We start from the raw sequence: 14297 nt of genomic DNA, 5'->3' as shown, positions 1-14297 counted from the left end.
CGTACAAATTGTGTCGTTATTTTGCAATACCGAATTCGTGATTGGAATTATGTTTCCACATTCTAGCACACTCTGAACATTTCCAGCGGAAGCGTGCGAAACTCTCTGAAATTAATGAGTTCCCATTGTACGGAATACTTCCGCAACTAACTCCCTAAACAGCCCTTTCAAACATTTTATATAGCAATATAGCCGGAGCGCGACACAATAAACGCTCTTTGAGTTCTAATGCATAAGCAAATTACACGCCTCTCGCAGCTGAAGCAAATGAAACTGTTCCGACTGAAAAGCCGATTTTGTTTCCGGAAAGCGGACATACATATGCATACTATATACAATATGTATATATATATGTGTGTATATAATACATACATTCATACATTTATTACGCGCACTCTCTGCCTGAAATGTGTAGCCCGAAATCGTAGCATCAAAAGTGAAAATTCGTGGGAAGCATTAAAAGCGACGCAGGACGTTGAATATAAGCGACGAGAAGCTAAACTGATCAACGACCTAATATTACTCTACGCATTAATATTTAACAAGTGGAAAACGAACAAACACGGCTAGTTTTAATTCGTCTGACTACGGGATTTTGAGGTTCAATTACAATCGAACATTAGAGATCGACTCTGGATTTTAAAAAATTATCTCGTTATTATTCTACTTATTTAACACGATGACTGCCGCGCGCATTTTACGTGGTTTGCCTATGACACCAACATGCATTTTTTATTATGCGATGCCGGTCACCGGTGGCCTCCACGGCGCTGCAATCAAGTCGAGTGCCGGTCACCGGTGACCCCCACGGCGCTGCAATCAAGTCGAGTGCCGGTCACCGGTGACCCCCACGGCAGTCAACGTGTTAAAGAATTGTAATTTATATGTGTTTTTGCATGTGATTAATTGACGATTAATAGAGTTTATTGGTCACAAGAAGATTTCTCTAAAAACCCATTGAAAGCTTGCGCGACTCTTTCGATTGCCGATTTCTGTACCGAATGCGCACACCGCGCGCCTAATGCAATTGCACGTCGGGCAATTTCGCGTGACTGAAGGTGCGCGCGGGTGTGTTCAGCGACTTTTTGTTGGCCGGCGGTAAACAACGATGGAAATTTAACTAATTCCGTGTCGGCGCGGGGCGGGCTTAATTAACGCGCGGTGAAGTCGTTGAACAAAGCTGGAAAGTGTTTGCGGGTGCCGCGCGTTTCGCCCGTGGCTCTTACAAATATGAATAAGTTAATGAACAAATGGAATGCGTTTAATGAGACCGCGCTATTACCGCGGCGCGGCGCGGCGCGCCGCAACAAAAATCCTTTCGCGCTTTTTCACCGCGAATCTTTGTTCGCGGGCGTGAACAGACTCGCCCGGAAAACAATGGCCGTCGCTTTTCCCCGTTTATTACGCGTTCTCCGTGAAACAATACCGTTCGATAAACACCGCGAGCGTGCTCCCGCGAATTTTCGTTTAAGTTCGTTAGTGTCGCTCGTTTCCTCTCTGCGCGCGACGCGCGCAGCTATGCTTTCGGATTTAATTATAAAATTACACCCGTCTGTTTGTCCGTCATCAATGATTCCCGGATGACGAAATAATGAGACCGGGCAAAGCAGCCATCTGCCGCAGCCGAGCTCGTTAAATCGACCAATGAACAAGTATTAAACGGTGTTTCGCTGTTCCGCGCGCTGATTGCGAAAAGCGAGAACCCGCGCTGAATTATTTTAGCTAATATTTTGTTTTTCACGGAAAATCGCGCGGTAATGAGCCGCCATTTTGTCCCCTTACCTTTTGCTATCGACGACCCGAACGGTTTCAATCGAATTTTCTCGTTAAACGCGCGTGCACTTCGTCCCTTTGCAATCCGCGCGAAATTCTGTTTCGATGCTATCGCTAATTTCCTTTTCGTTCGGTGCGTCCAAATGTTTTGGTCTTCTTCAATCGTTCATGCAGAATCCGTCCGTTGTAAATACGACGGCTGTAATTTTTCTTTGCTGTCTGAATAATCAACCTCGTTATCGAAAATTGCGAAAAGATTTTTATCTTTTTTGATACATAATAGAACTCCTGGCAACGAAAATGAATCTGTACCTTTCACTGCACTTGAAAGTATTATTGAAATAGTCCTGTTATCGCTGCAATTAACATAAAAGTTGTAAACCCTATCTCACAGTAGCATATCAATGGAAAGTGCATTGACTCTCCGTATGCTATGCCGGAGTCATTCGTGGTTTCGTCAGTATGTATAATTTTATTTCGATATAAGACGACACTTTTTATTTCGAAATAAGAAAATCGCTATCCCCTGTTCATCCGAAATAAGACGAAAGGCGGTCCCGAGCCATCGCCTTATATCGAAGGAAAACTGTAGTGAAATATCGGTGCGGGTCAGAAATGACTCCGGCATAGGCCTAGAACTCGCAGGTGTCCGAGGGTTAGCGAGTCGCTTGCCAAAGTACATCTCCCAGAAAATCCAGCAAAACTAATTTAGCGAAGGAAAGATAAAAGAGCATTTCTGCTTCCTTCGATGCTAAGAAAAATGAATTTTTCTTCAATATGTAACAGTGACAGTTAACAGCTAAACTCGATGAATAATAGTGGTCGATATAATTCATTCCGACATTTAAAATTTGAAAAGGTCAGAGGTGTCGGCTAAGGGAACAGTTTCGTTCCGGTGAAAATGTTAATCGGAACGGGTCGCAGTATCCGTCGCGGCGATACTTTAATTTTGACTTTTGGCAGCCCGGCCGGAGACTGCATACATATTTCCTCCGTCACGGGGAAATATGACGGGAATATAAAGAACGTCGGTGCATAATATCGCGCGGAAAATAAGACCGGCGGAAGAGGAGTCGCGCGAGTAACGTAATATCCCAGGCCCGAAAATTGCAGCGGGCCGTGTCGCTTAAAACATTCTTAAAAAATCGCTTGGAAAAGGAAATTCAGCGATACGTTTTCCATGGTGTCCAAAGCCGCATTGCCGCCGGCCCGGACGATAAAGCGGCCATCATCGATCATCTACTTTCCGCACGGAAGATCTGCCTGCATTTTGAATCGATTTTCAAACCAGGTATTTTCAATGTTGTACAGGTTTAAATCTCAAGACTCTCAAGCTCGCTTCAACTATTCGACTAACGTCGCTCCCAGGGAAAAGAAGAGGCAACTAACCGAAAAAATCAGGGCAGCATGTTTCGTTATAATTTTCAACATCGAGAAGTCGTCAACGGTGATCGAGTTTTCGTCGAGTTCCAGCAGCTCAGTCCTGTCCGATGGACCGGCAAGCTTTCCTCGGGCTGAAAGCTGAAAGCTTGGCAATCGCCTCGGCCGTATCGCCGGCGACATTGCAGTCGCAGACGTTACAGTTACCAGTCACAGCTCCGCCGAATCCAGGACTCGTCCGTTCCTTATTCGCCCGGCAGCTTTTTTTTTGCAGAGAACATGCGGGTGCCCCGTTTCTTTGGTGAGTTCGTGACCCGGTGCCGATCGTCGACGAAAACCGTCTCCCCAGATCGGATTCCTTCCAGTCACAGATTTATCTTACGCTCCGGAGAAGATCGCGATATTTGTTCGGCCCGTTTCAAAGCAGATTCTTATCCGGCAGACTGCCTCCCCGTAATCGATTTAAAATGTTGCTCCCTTGTTTCCATTTCCGAGCGGGTCGCGCGTCTAAGGTAAAAGGTCGCGAGAACTCGCACGAGACTCCAGTTGATCGATCGATCGATCCGGACAGGCTCATTTCCTCTTCCAGAGGATCCAGAGATCCGCTTTTGCCTGTGCCTCTGCTGCGACAGCGTGCCAAGAGATTGATTCGGATTCTGTGTTTTCTGGATTGCTTTTTGGACGCGCACCGAAAATTCGTCGTACAAATCAGAGTAAAATAAGATCAAATTCGAGCAAGCTGTTATCGAGCTCTCGTTCGATTTTCAATCGTGTCTGTACGAACAAATTTTTAGAACAGCCTGTACGCCCAGTCGAGTGAATGTTAGTTGAAACGTCGAGAATTAAAAAATATAGATATTTTTTGAAATGGTTGCCTCGAATGCGATACATTTTATTTTGCATATTTTTTTTATACAGAGGATAGATGACGAGTTATTAAAGGATAATTAAATTCACAAGCTAATTACAGGCAAAAGTTTCTAACCAGTAATTTTCATCAGCAATTTAATTTTCTAGTAATTTCAACGTTTCATAATACCGTTCACGTCATCTCGACAGATTAAAAAATCGAATGTCGCGTTTTTGAATTTCATATTTATAAAACACTGTTGTAAAGGGATTTTTTAATATGTGAATAATTAACGAAGCAGCAGCACTGAAAATGACTGCGCATCGTGTCAGAGAAATGCTCAACCAAAATTATAGATAAATCGAGATGACGTGAACGGTATTATGAAACGTTGAAATTACTAGAAAATTAAATTGCTGATGAAAATTACTGGTTAGAAACTTTTGCCTGTAATTAGCTTGTGAATTTAATTATCCTTTAATAACTCGTCATCTATCCTCTGTATAAAAAAAATATGCACAATAAAATGTATCGCATTCGAGGCAACCATTTCAAAAAATAATAACTTTTTTTTTAATCGCGATTTTTTATGTCGCACTTGCAAAATCTCCGAAAGTATTCGTGCAGTTAATATTAAAATACATCGTTCGTTACGGAAGGATCTCGATATATAGGTGTTGATGTAAACAAAACTTTAACAAGGATTTTCTTTGTTATAAACAATTTTGCGGCGAGTTTCTTTGACAAATATCCACCGATCCAGAGGTGTAGATTCACCCCTAAGACGGATGACCATTACTTTTTATACACCCTGTACTTTGTAGACACGAATGTTATGCATTATCAAAGTTGATTATATTCAGGAGAAATTAAGTGTTTCAAAATTGAGGTAGGAATTTTGTATCGTTCACATTCCAATTAGGTTTGGAGTTGCTTGTGAAATCTGCAAAATCTCCCTAGTAGTGTCAGTATGTAACTCCGTGGGAATTTTCAAAGTTGTAATGGCTTGAATTGAGGCTAGATTGAACTTTCAGGTCTATCTCAGTTTTCTAGAAACATTCCCGCTTGGTGAGAGATGTGGGGAATGTTGATAGGTGAAATCAATCTTCAAATATATTCTCGACCGTTTGCTACAATTGACAATTTTTATTTAGCATACAAATCTCCGGTCTAGACCAAAACCGTGAACTCGAGAGTGCTTTTCGATTTCCGAGCACCATCTAACAGAGTCATCGTGGTACCAACTAGCGAGTCCTCAGCACGTGAACGCGCCTCGATAGTCTCAACAGAGAGTCCTTCACCTGGCCACGTCCTAGATATAGTAGCATCCCATATCCGTCGAAATTTCGAATCATCCAGCAGCCATTCAGGGTCCCTTATCCCTGTGTTCCCCGATAATAGCTCCTGAGGAAGCGTCCTCGAGTTCGCATTAATCTCTGAAATACTCAAATAGAAATTCATTTGCCCAAACAAAAGGAGCAAAAGGAACAGGGGAAAAAAGATTCTTTCTCTCGACGAAATTTCTTCCGGGAAATTAGCGTAAATGGAGAAGAGAGAAATGGAAAAGAGAAGAGAGAGAGAGAGAGAGAGAGAGAGAGAGAGAGAGAGAGAGAGATAGTGAAAGAGAGAAATAGAGAGAAGGGTAGATAGAAGATTCTTTGCTCGCCCGGAGCAACTGGATGACTCGGAGCTGCAGGTGGTTCCTCGTCGCCGATCTGCAAACGATAGCAAACACCGTCGGCGCCATCGTTGTCGTCGTTATAGTTGATAACGTATAGTTGCGTTATCCGTCTTCGATCGAGCGTGGAATGAACGCTGGAGGTGATGAGGTATCTGATGCGACACGAACTTTCCATCCCAGCCGACTGTCCTCGGCGCCACGATCTCCCGGCGTGCATAACGGCCTTGAAAAATGAATTCCACGTTATCAAACAGCCTCGCACCTCCTACCCTCAACCCTCCGGCTTCTCTCTTAGCCGGAAGCATCGGCAATCGAACGCGAATTCAATCAATTATTCCAAGGAGAATGCCGATTCTCCAATGTGAATTTCCTGGAGATGGAATCAAGGGTGGTGTCTGCGGAGAGGTCGGAATGAATCATTTTCGATTTACGGTCTTATAGTCCGATCTGTGTAGCACGAAATCTGAATAACAATTTCACCCATTAATTTTGCCTTCGAAGTTTCAGGAATTTTTGTTTTAAATGCAGATGGGATGCAAGCGTAGCCTACTACGATTTCAATTATAATTGTAAGATTTTATTATTTTGTGGTTAGGGTAGGATAAATACGCGAATGTTCGTTGCGTAGGATGATTCTGTAGACCTGACAGTATATTATAGCATTTTTGTTTGTAGCATTACCAATGTCTGATTACGTTTAAACAATTTTTTAATCGAGCGGGGTTCTAGGAGGGTGGCTGAATCACTTTAGTCCGAATGTCTACTTTAACAATTTTTTCCGATTCAACCGTGAAAGCTAAACGAATGAATCTTGCGTGGAAGGATTCTCTCCCAAATGCGAACATATATTTTTTGATAACATTACAAACATTTAATCACGTTTAAATAATATTCGAACCGATCAGGACGTCGATAACGCAACTTGGAAGTAAAAAATCTGAAACGGTTTACTTTCTGTTATCTGTTTAGTGTACACAGGTTCATAAAATCGCCGTTGACATTCCTAATCGTTGACAACGAGGCTCCAGCGTTTGCGGTGGTGTCGAAATAGTGACCTCGTCGCGCGAAGTCGAAAAATCTGTTCCTGCGGAGGCGTTTTTCTCAGGAACGACAGGACTTCTTACCAGGGATGGTCGCATTTGCCGCTAACAGATCCGTCTCTCGTCCCGGGATCAAGAAACCTTTCATCCAGCGGCATTACTCGCGAGAAGGAGCCGTCGTTATTACGAGCGCGAGCGCCTTTGCTGCGAGAATGAATTTTCGCAGCGCTGGACGAGCCGTCGTTTGAGTCGCGAGCACATCTGGCCACGTTTTCCGCTTGCTTCTTTCTCCGTCTGTCGGCTCGCCACGTTCAGACAAAGTAACCGGTATTTATCAAAGAAAAGCTTTTCGGGCCCTTGACGAGCCGTGGCAGCCATTTTTCCCGGACTCGCGCGAAACGAGCCTGCTGAAAACCAACCGAGGCTTTACCTCGGGCCTATTGTGGTCCCGATGCCTCCGCTCCCTTCGAATTGTCTTCCAAGTACCGCCGGAAACCTCTTTCCGGCCTCGAAGCAATTAATTACTTTTGGATATATGTAGCTCGTTCGACACCGAACGCACCGGACACTGAAACCAGTTAATATTAACGACAATCAGACTACGGATCTCTGTGCAGAATCAAAATTTTCCATCTCGTTTAAATACAATAAACGGTGGTTAAGTAGCATTTTATTTTGTGTCTACAGAATTGTGATAATTAATGCAGGCAATTTTTATTTCGCATAAAAGTCCGCTGTCCGAGTGAGCAGATTCCTGAGGCCGTTTCGAGTAACTTTTTCCTTTGCGAAAATGCTCTCCGCGGCTTCGTTGCGGAGTTATCAACGAAAACCACGAGCCAATCAAGGCGCGGCTACCGGCGGATGGACTCCGGCGCGGCCAATGCCGTACACGCTCTCAGCGGGACCGCGCTCTGATTGGTCCCCGTTTTTCGTTAATAACTTCTCAACAAAGCCGCGGAGAACATTTTTGCAAAGGGAAAAGTTGCTTCGAATGACCTCAGGAATCGCATAATTGACAAAAAGCCACCAGCAGCCAAGAATTCTGCAATTTATTCAACGTAATTCTGTACTTTATTAAATGGAAAGAGATACTGCACATAACCGATCGATTCGCCATCAATTCAAAACCGATTTACGACTCGCTGTTCCAGCAAGGAAAATTGCAATTAAAAACGCAGAGGCCCGCTTTCGGAGGAAATTTACTGAAACACTACGGGCTAGTTAAAATCGGTGCGAACACATTGCAGCACAGAAGCGGGCGCAACGCGGTCGATGCGAAATCTCAATTTTGCTAGCTGTTGCAACAACAGCCGTCGACGGGATCGCGACGGGCCGGGCTTTGCGATTTCCCAGCGTTCGGTAACTACATATACCTACCTTCGCGTAACGTTTCTTCCTCGTTGCGAGTGAACTGGCCGGCGGCAGCGAAAATAAAAAGGAAATATGGCCGACCGGGAGATATCTTTTAATTGCCGTTCCATACGCGAGGGGGCGAACGAAGAAACGTAAATATCGGCTACGGTGTATCGTCGGGACGCTCTCGCTGGATGCGAACCAATATAGGCAAATAACGAAATGAAGTCAAATGGAACGGACCGGTGGATCGTAATTTAAAACGTAAGTGTCGCCGGCGATGCCGGGGAAATATCGAGCTCGAATCTCGGCTGTCGATTTGAATGCTCCGCGACTCTTAACACTGGATAACCTAAAACACTCGTTTCAGCAAATATCACGATCAGAAATTCTGATTTCATGCATCCGCGACAAGAATGGGTTGGTGCATTTTGAAATATAGTGGATCGATTAAATGAGTATGAAAGAATAAGAATTTTTAGAATTTTAATGAATCTTAAAGAAGAAAAGAAATTTGTCACGGATTCAGACAATTTTCATTTTGCATACAGATCCGCAGTTTGTTGATGTACAACTTCCTCTTCTTCCTTTTTTCTTCTTTAATGTCGCGTCGACGACAGTAATGGTGGCCTAGAATTATTTAAATCGAAATATCTCCTAAACTATTAACTTCTCGACGTAAGTAGGTTAATACTATTCTACAACTAATGTCGAGTTGTATCAATTGATGTATTAAAAAAAGAAAAACGAAGTTGACCTTCAAATGACCTTCACGCGGTCATCCACGAAAGAACTAATAACAGTAAAATATGCCGCGCTCGATCAGTTCAAATTTTTTTCAAAGAAAATCAAGACGTAAAAAAACCCTATAGTATCACTATGTGCAAGTCGTAATGCGCAAAATTTCGTATAAGCAATGTAACATAAAACGTGTACACTAGAAATAATAGAAGAAAAAGACGGAAAGAATTCTCCGAGAAACATAATTATTTCAGCATCACGGTGCAACAAAGATATACGTACGGTTCAGCGTTGTAAAATCCACAAGCGACAAGATCGCGAAACACGTGCACGGTGAAAAAAGCCCCCTGTCGAGCAAGTGTTCCGAAATTGCAAAGAAATGAAAAGTCAGCCCGAGCACTCGTGCGCGGAACGCCGAACCATGAGCTGCACCGTTAAATGCATATTCAGGCTGCCGGGGGGTCGTTTATAAATTTTAATCAAGCCGGGATCTCCGTCGGGCGATAAAAAATTATGAATAGTCGGCGGATCGGCGGGAGACAGTAAAGGGTAACCGGCCGGAATCAGATTATGCAGAACGACACCGGCCCACTTTGTGCGTGGAATAATATTCTGCTAATTGATTTTCCTGTCGCGGCTTGCGTCGCCCGTGTAATGGCGGAACGGTACGGAAAGGGTACGGCGGAGCGTTTGCGGGGTGGTTCGGGGGTGGATCGAAGGGGGGGGGGGTCGGATTATTTAAATATCGCGGCCGGACGGATCAAAAAGATATCCGAGGCGGACGGAATTTTTCTCCGTCATCGGCCGGCCGGGAAATTAAGCAGCGGAGAGCACTTTCCGCGATAAACCGGATTCATTAGCGCACGAGCTGCAGCGCGGCCGTGGGCGCGCAAGATTTTTCGTTACACCGGAAGTAGGTCGGGAATTAACGGAGCGGCGGGATACGCGGGCGAGTTTGTACACGGGGCGAACTGACGTCTGCATCTGAAATATCTTTGCTGGTTTCTCGATCTAAATTTTTGATATAGAGGAGAGGGTAGAAATGCGAGATACCCGATTTTATTTTTTAATTTAGCAATTGTTTGGCTAGACACATACATGGAAGAATCGGACGTAGAAAATGTAAGGAATTTCATACGGAATTTCATTTCTTACAGAGTTTTTCCTTGGCAACATTTCAATTACAATATCTGCTAATCATTTTCCGACACGGGTTAATATCTCTATTTTTATAGAGAATGAAACACTGCATCGATTGGTGCACAAAAAACTATACGGTTCCATTTAAAGAGTCAAAGTTGACATTTAAATTTTCCTTTTATCTTTGTGTAAGAGACAAATTTTCTACCCGGCCCGCATCAAACTGGAAACAGAAATTTATTTTCTTTCTGAATATGTTTTCCTTATGAACAGGATTTCTTAAATTCTTCTAATGAACCGAAAATTTTTTAAGAAGAATTTTTTAAATTCTGCTACTACCGTTTTAAATTACACCCACTCATTTTCGTTATAACTATTTCGTTAGACTGCCTACATGCAGTTACATCGAAAAGCGGAACAGAGTAAATTGTAGAGTTGCATACGCAAACAGAGTTACAGCGAGATGGAAAAATACCAACTGTTTCTCGTTTTCTTTCTCTTTCTAGAAAAGAGCGTCGATCGTCGACGAAGAAGACCCGCTCCGCACTCTCTTTAATAAGTTACCGCGTATGAAAGAAATGTTATGTTGAATCCGCGCGGCGCGCGACCCGGCGAGATATTTAATGGATACCGGGGTGCGGAATTTTAGGTCGTGTAATTTACACGGACACCGGAACATGGATTATTATGATTTACCGTGGAGAGCACGACTGTACCGATAACCACATATTTCGTATAAATCATTGGCTAGTGTGTCGATAACACGGGCCACGAAAAGTAAACGCGGTGTTAATGCTCCGTCTTTCGTGAAGACGTCGGTCCAAATATCGCACTTTGATCACCGGAAATTGTCCAATAGTCTCCTTAAAATTGATTTCAAATTGTTTGAACGCGACAGCAATTTCATTCCCAGGTCGACCAATTTTTATTACGATGTCACAACTTCTTCCGATAATTGTCACTGACAGAAAATTATCGGGCCCCTTTTAAATACAGCTCAGTCGGTAATTCGCGAGGAATTTTTTCTATGCACAATTTTTCATGAAAAAGTTTCATTAGCAATTTGGTGGGATGCTTTCATTCACGAGTAACGTAAAAACGTAACAACAGTCCCAATCGAGAGAACTACAGTAATGAGCGAACTTATCGTTCCAGTGGGTACCGCGTATAAATTCGCATAACTGAAACGCGAATATCGCGGGTTCGGTCAATGGGGGAGAGAAAAAAAAAAATGGAAAAAAATTGATAGAACGTTGAATCGAGCGAAACGAACGGCCGCTTATAAATCTCATTGCGTAACAGGCAATCGGGATTTAGCCGCGCACGCTCCGCTGAAACGTTAATGAGCAGCCGGGCCGAGTCGTTGAATTATTTTTCCGCGCTCGCATTCGCGTTTCGCGACGCTGTCCGCGTGCACGCGATGCATCATCGATTCGCGAAAAGTTCCCGTTATGCATGCACGCCCCCGGATGTTTCGGTTTGCCGGATCGCAATTAAAACTATCGAGTTTGGCCGCTCAACGCTGGACAATTTCGATCCGCGGCTGAGACGATAAAAATCGATGTTTGTCGGTCGAGTTTATCGAAAATCCATATTCAAAATATTCCAGGGGTGTAGAGAGTTCCCGTATTTCAATTCGTAGACTGCGAATCTTTATGCAAAGCCAAAATTGTCTGCGGCAATTGCAAGACGTTAAATAGGCAATTTTTTCTTTCTGTAACCTCTTAAGTACTGCACGCCACTATAGTGGTTTCCGTGGAAAGCATCAGTTTGAACGGTACGAACCGCTATTGCAATAAGTAGACTGCAGATTTGATGCATGTATGACAAAAATGTTGTAATTTGAAACAGCAGGAAGATTAAAAGAATTAAGGAGAAACAACGTTCTACAGACGTTCGAACTTGCAACACTTCCGAGCAAGAACGTGTCTTCGGTTTATCATTTCCTATGTCCTGCAAAAATATTCTAGAGAAAAAAAAATCAAACGAGATAAAGTAGAGGCTTCAAGCTTTAGAACGCGCCAAGATTTATGGCTGTGCTATTGTTCTTCGCGAAATTGTAACAGTGTGAATATCGCCGACTTTTTGGAGGATTGGAAATTCAGCGTTTTGGATCCACAGTATGTAGATCACGAACGACTAAATTTCGAGCCAGCTCGTCTTCTCAGCTTCCGGTTCCGTTCGTCTCCTTAGTTTCTCCCGGCACTCCCCTCCAACGTCTCTGCCCGGAATTTTCTCGAAAGGAGCCGCAATTTAATTCAATCTTCATAAACTCGCCCGGCCGGATCCGCAGTTTATGATAATGGCCGGCGCATCGAGCGAATGCCATCGGGGATCGACTGACACTGCAGATTTCCTCGTTCCTCATTCCACCTCCGAAAAACGCATCGCTCGAGCACAGGATTATTCTCCGTTTTCACGAGAGTTTCCAAAAGTGTCGCGCGCGTGAGCGCTCCCCCCCCCCCCACCTCTCTGGCTTTCTTCAGACACCGGTAGATTGCGAATTACTGGCCGTCGAACCGTGTGCGCCGCTCGTTTCGAACTCGACTAATAATCATTTGCGCGGGATAATCATTTATCGCCGATTCGGCGGATACGAGAGCTTTTGTCCCTGAGACTTATGTGCCGTCTGGAAACTTTATAGCGATTTTGGTAGCGGGAAATTAGCATGGAACGTGTGTTCAATCATGGTTGGAACCAATCATCGGGTCCGGGCTGTGACATAGATCGTGCAGAACGTAGAAAAGGACAGCGCCTGTAAACACCCCGTAGAGGGGATAGGCGGACTGACTAAGATCGTGTAGCTCCGTTCGGCTTGGATCAAGGCTTTACTGTATTATCGTGATGGTAGAGTTACGTTCCTGAGACTATTTGATGAACTTATTCCTTTGAAAATGCGTTGTTGTAATTTCTATAAAGTAATGTATAACGCTTGCTTTCGGTGCTCTCCAAGTCTAGTATTAACACTGGAAGTAATCGATTTTGTTATGTAAATTACGAGAATGTGCTTGTTGAGGTTTCAATCAATTTTTATTGTAGTCTGTGCAAAATTGAATTACTGGATAAATTTTTACATTCTCTTGCAGCTGAAGACTGAAGCATAAAAAATGATTGAAATAAAATTTTGTAATTCGGGGCTTCGTACTTGAGAAAATCGATTTGAAAATTCGACGATTACGCATGCCGTTGAATAGGCATTGGCTGGCGCGTCTGATCATGATCTACTGCTTCTACTTCATGCATACAGAGTGGCTCGCCTAAAGTAAAACGACCCAAGTGTCTCCGCGAATTATGACGATGTCAAAGTTGTTCTCGATGTAACGCGAATGGTATCGATGAACGAATTATATACAATTATGTAGTAGACAATTAAAGGAGCACTGAATTTTCCACGCCGGTGAATATTTTCTGCTACTTCGTGCAAACGATTGAAAAATACGTGTTCAGGCATTTCGTAGAAAATTATATTGTACGCTAAACGGGAGCTTTTTTATTTTCTATATTAAAGCGGAAGACTATTTTCCTCTTGTGGGATTTTGATGCTGGCTTCATTGTCAGTGGACCGCGGATAATGCAAGCATAAAATTTTTATGTGTAATTTGCGAGAAGAGGGAGTTGAATAGAAATTTATTTCTCCTGTTAATAATGTCATTTATATGAATTCTTCTATTACTGTCACGGTTTTATGTTTGGCCTATCGATTTTTCCCATAGGTGCATAAAACCCGCAGTTTCATAATCCGTGAGAATTTCGTCAGCGACTTCGGAGTATTCGGTTCGCGGAAGATCGAAACCCGAGATAGATTTCACGCGGGGAACAGAATGAAGTACGTCGTGCAACGAGCTCGTCGCGCGATGTCGCTTGTCGGCATAAGAAAGATAAATTTTCATTTGCACGGTACCTGTCGTCATAACTCTCGGACCGGCTGCGAGGGTTTTCATGATGTTTCTGATTGTGAGTGACGTCCTTTGGAACGCGGATTAGGTCCCGTAAGGTCTTGCGCACTCTTACGAATTAAATTCTTACTACCGCTGACAATAAGTCTGCATACGAACCTAGAAAGCTCATCGCTGCAAATAAAATGTGGGAATCGATCAAACGTTCAATACATAATGTTTTCAGGGAATTCGTGAATTCAGATCCGTTACTTTCAGCAAGAATGATAAATGATTAAGAAATTGCTGAATGATTACGTTTCGAGGGATTACTTCGGATTTGCATTCACGTAGAAATTTTTGAACTTCTAAGGACTCAAATTAAAGCTCACAGATCGCACTTTATCATGGATTCATTGCCGTTTGGAGGAAAAATTGATGTTAAAAAATTGATAAATTCCAAT

Source organism: Halictus rubicundus, chromosome 7 (genome assembly GCF_050948215.1).
Source record: "Halictus rubicundus isolate RS-2024b chromosome 7, iyHalRubi1_principal, whole genome shotgun sequence".
Taxonomy (NCBI): Eukaryota; Metazoa; Arthropoda; class Insecta; order Hymenoptera; family Halictidae; genus Halictus; species Halictus rubicundus.
Note: the sequence above shows the minus strand (reverse complement) of the source record.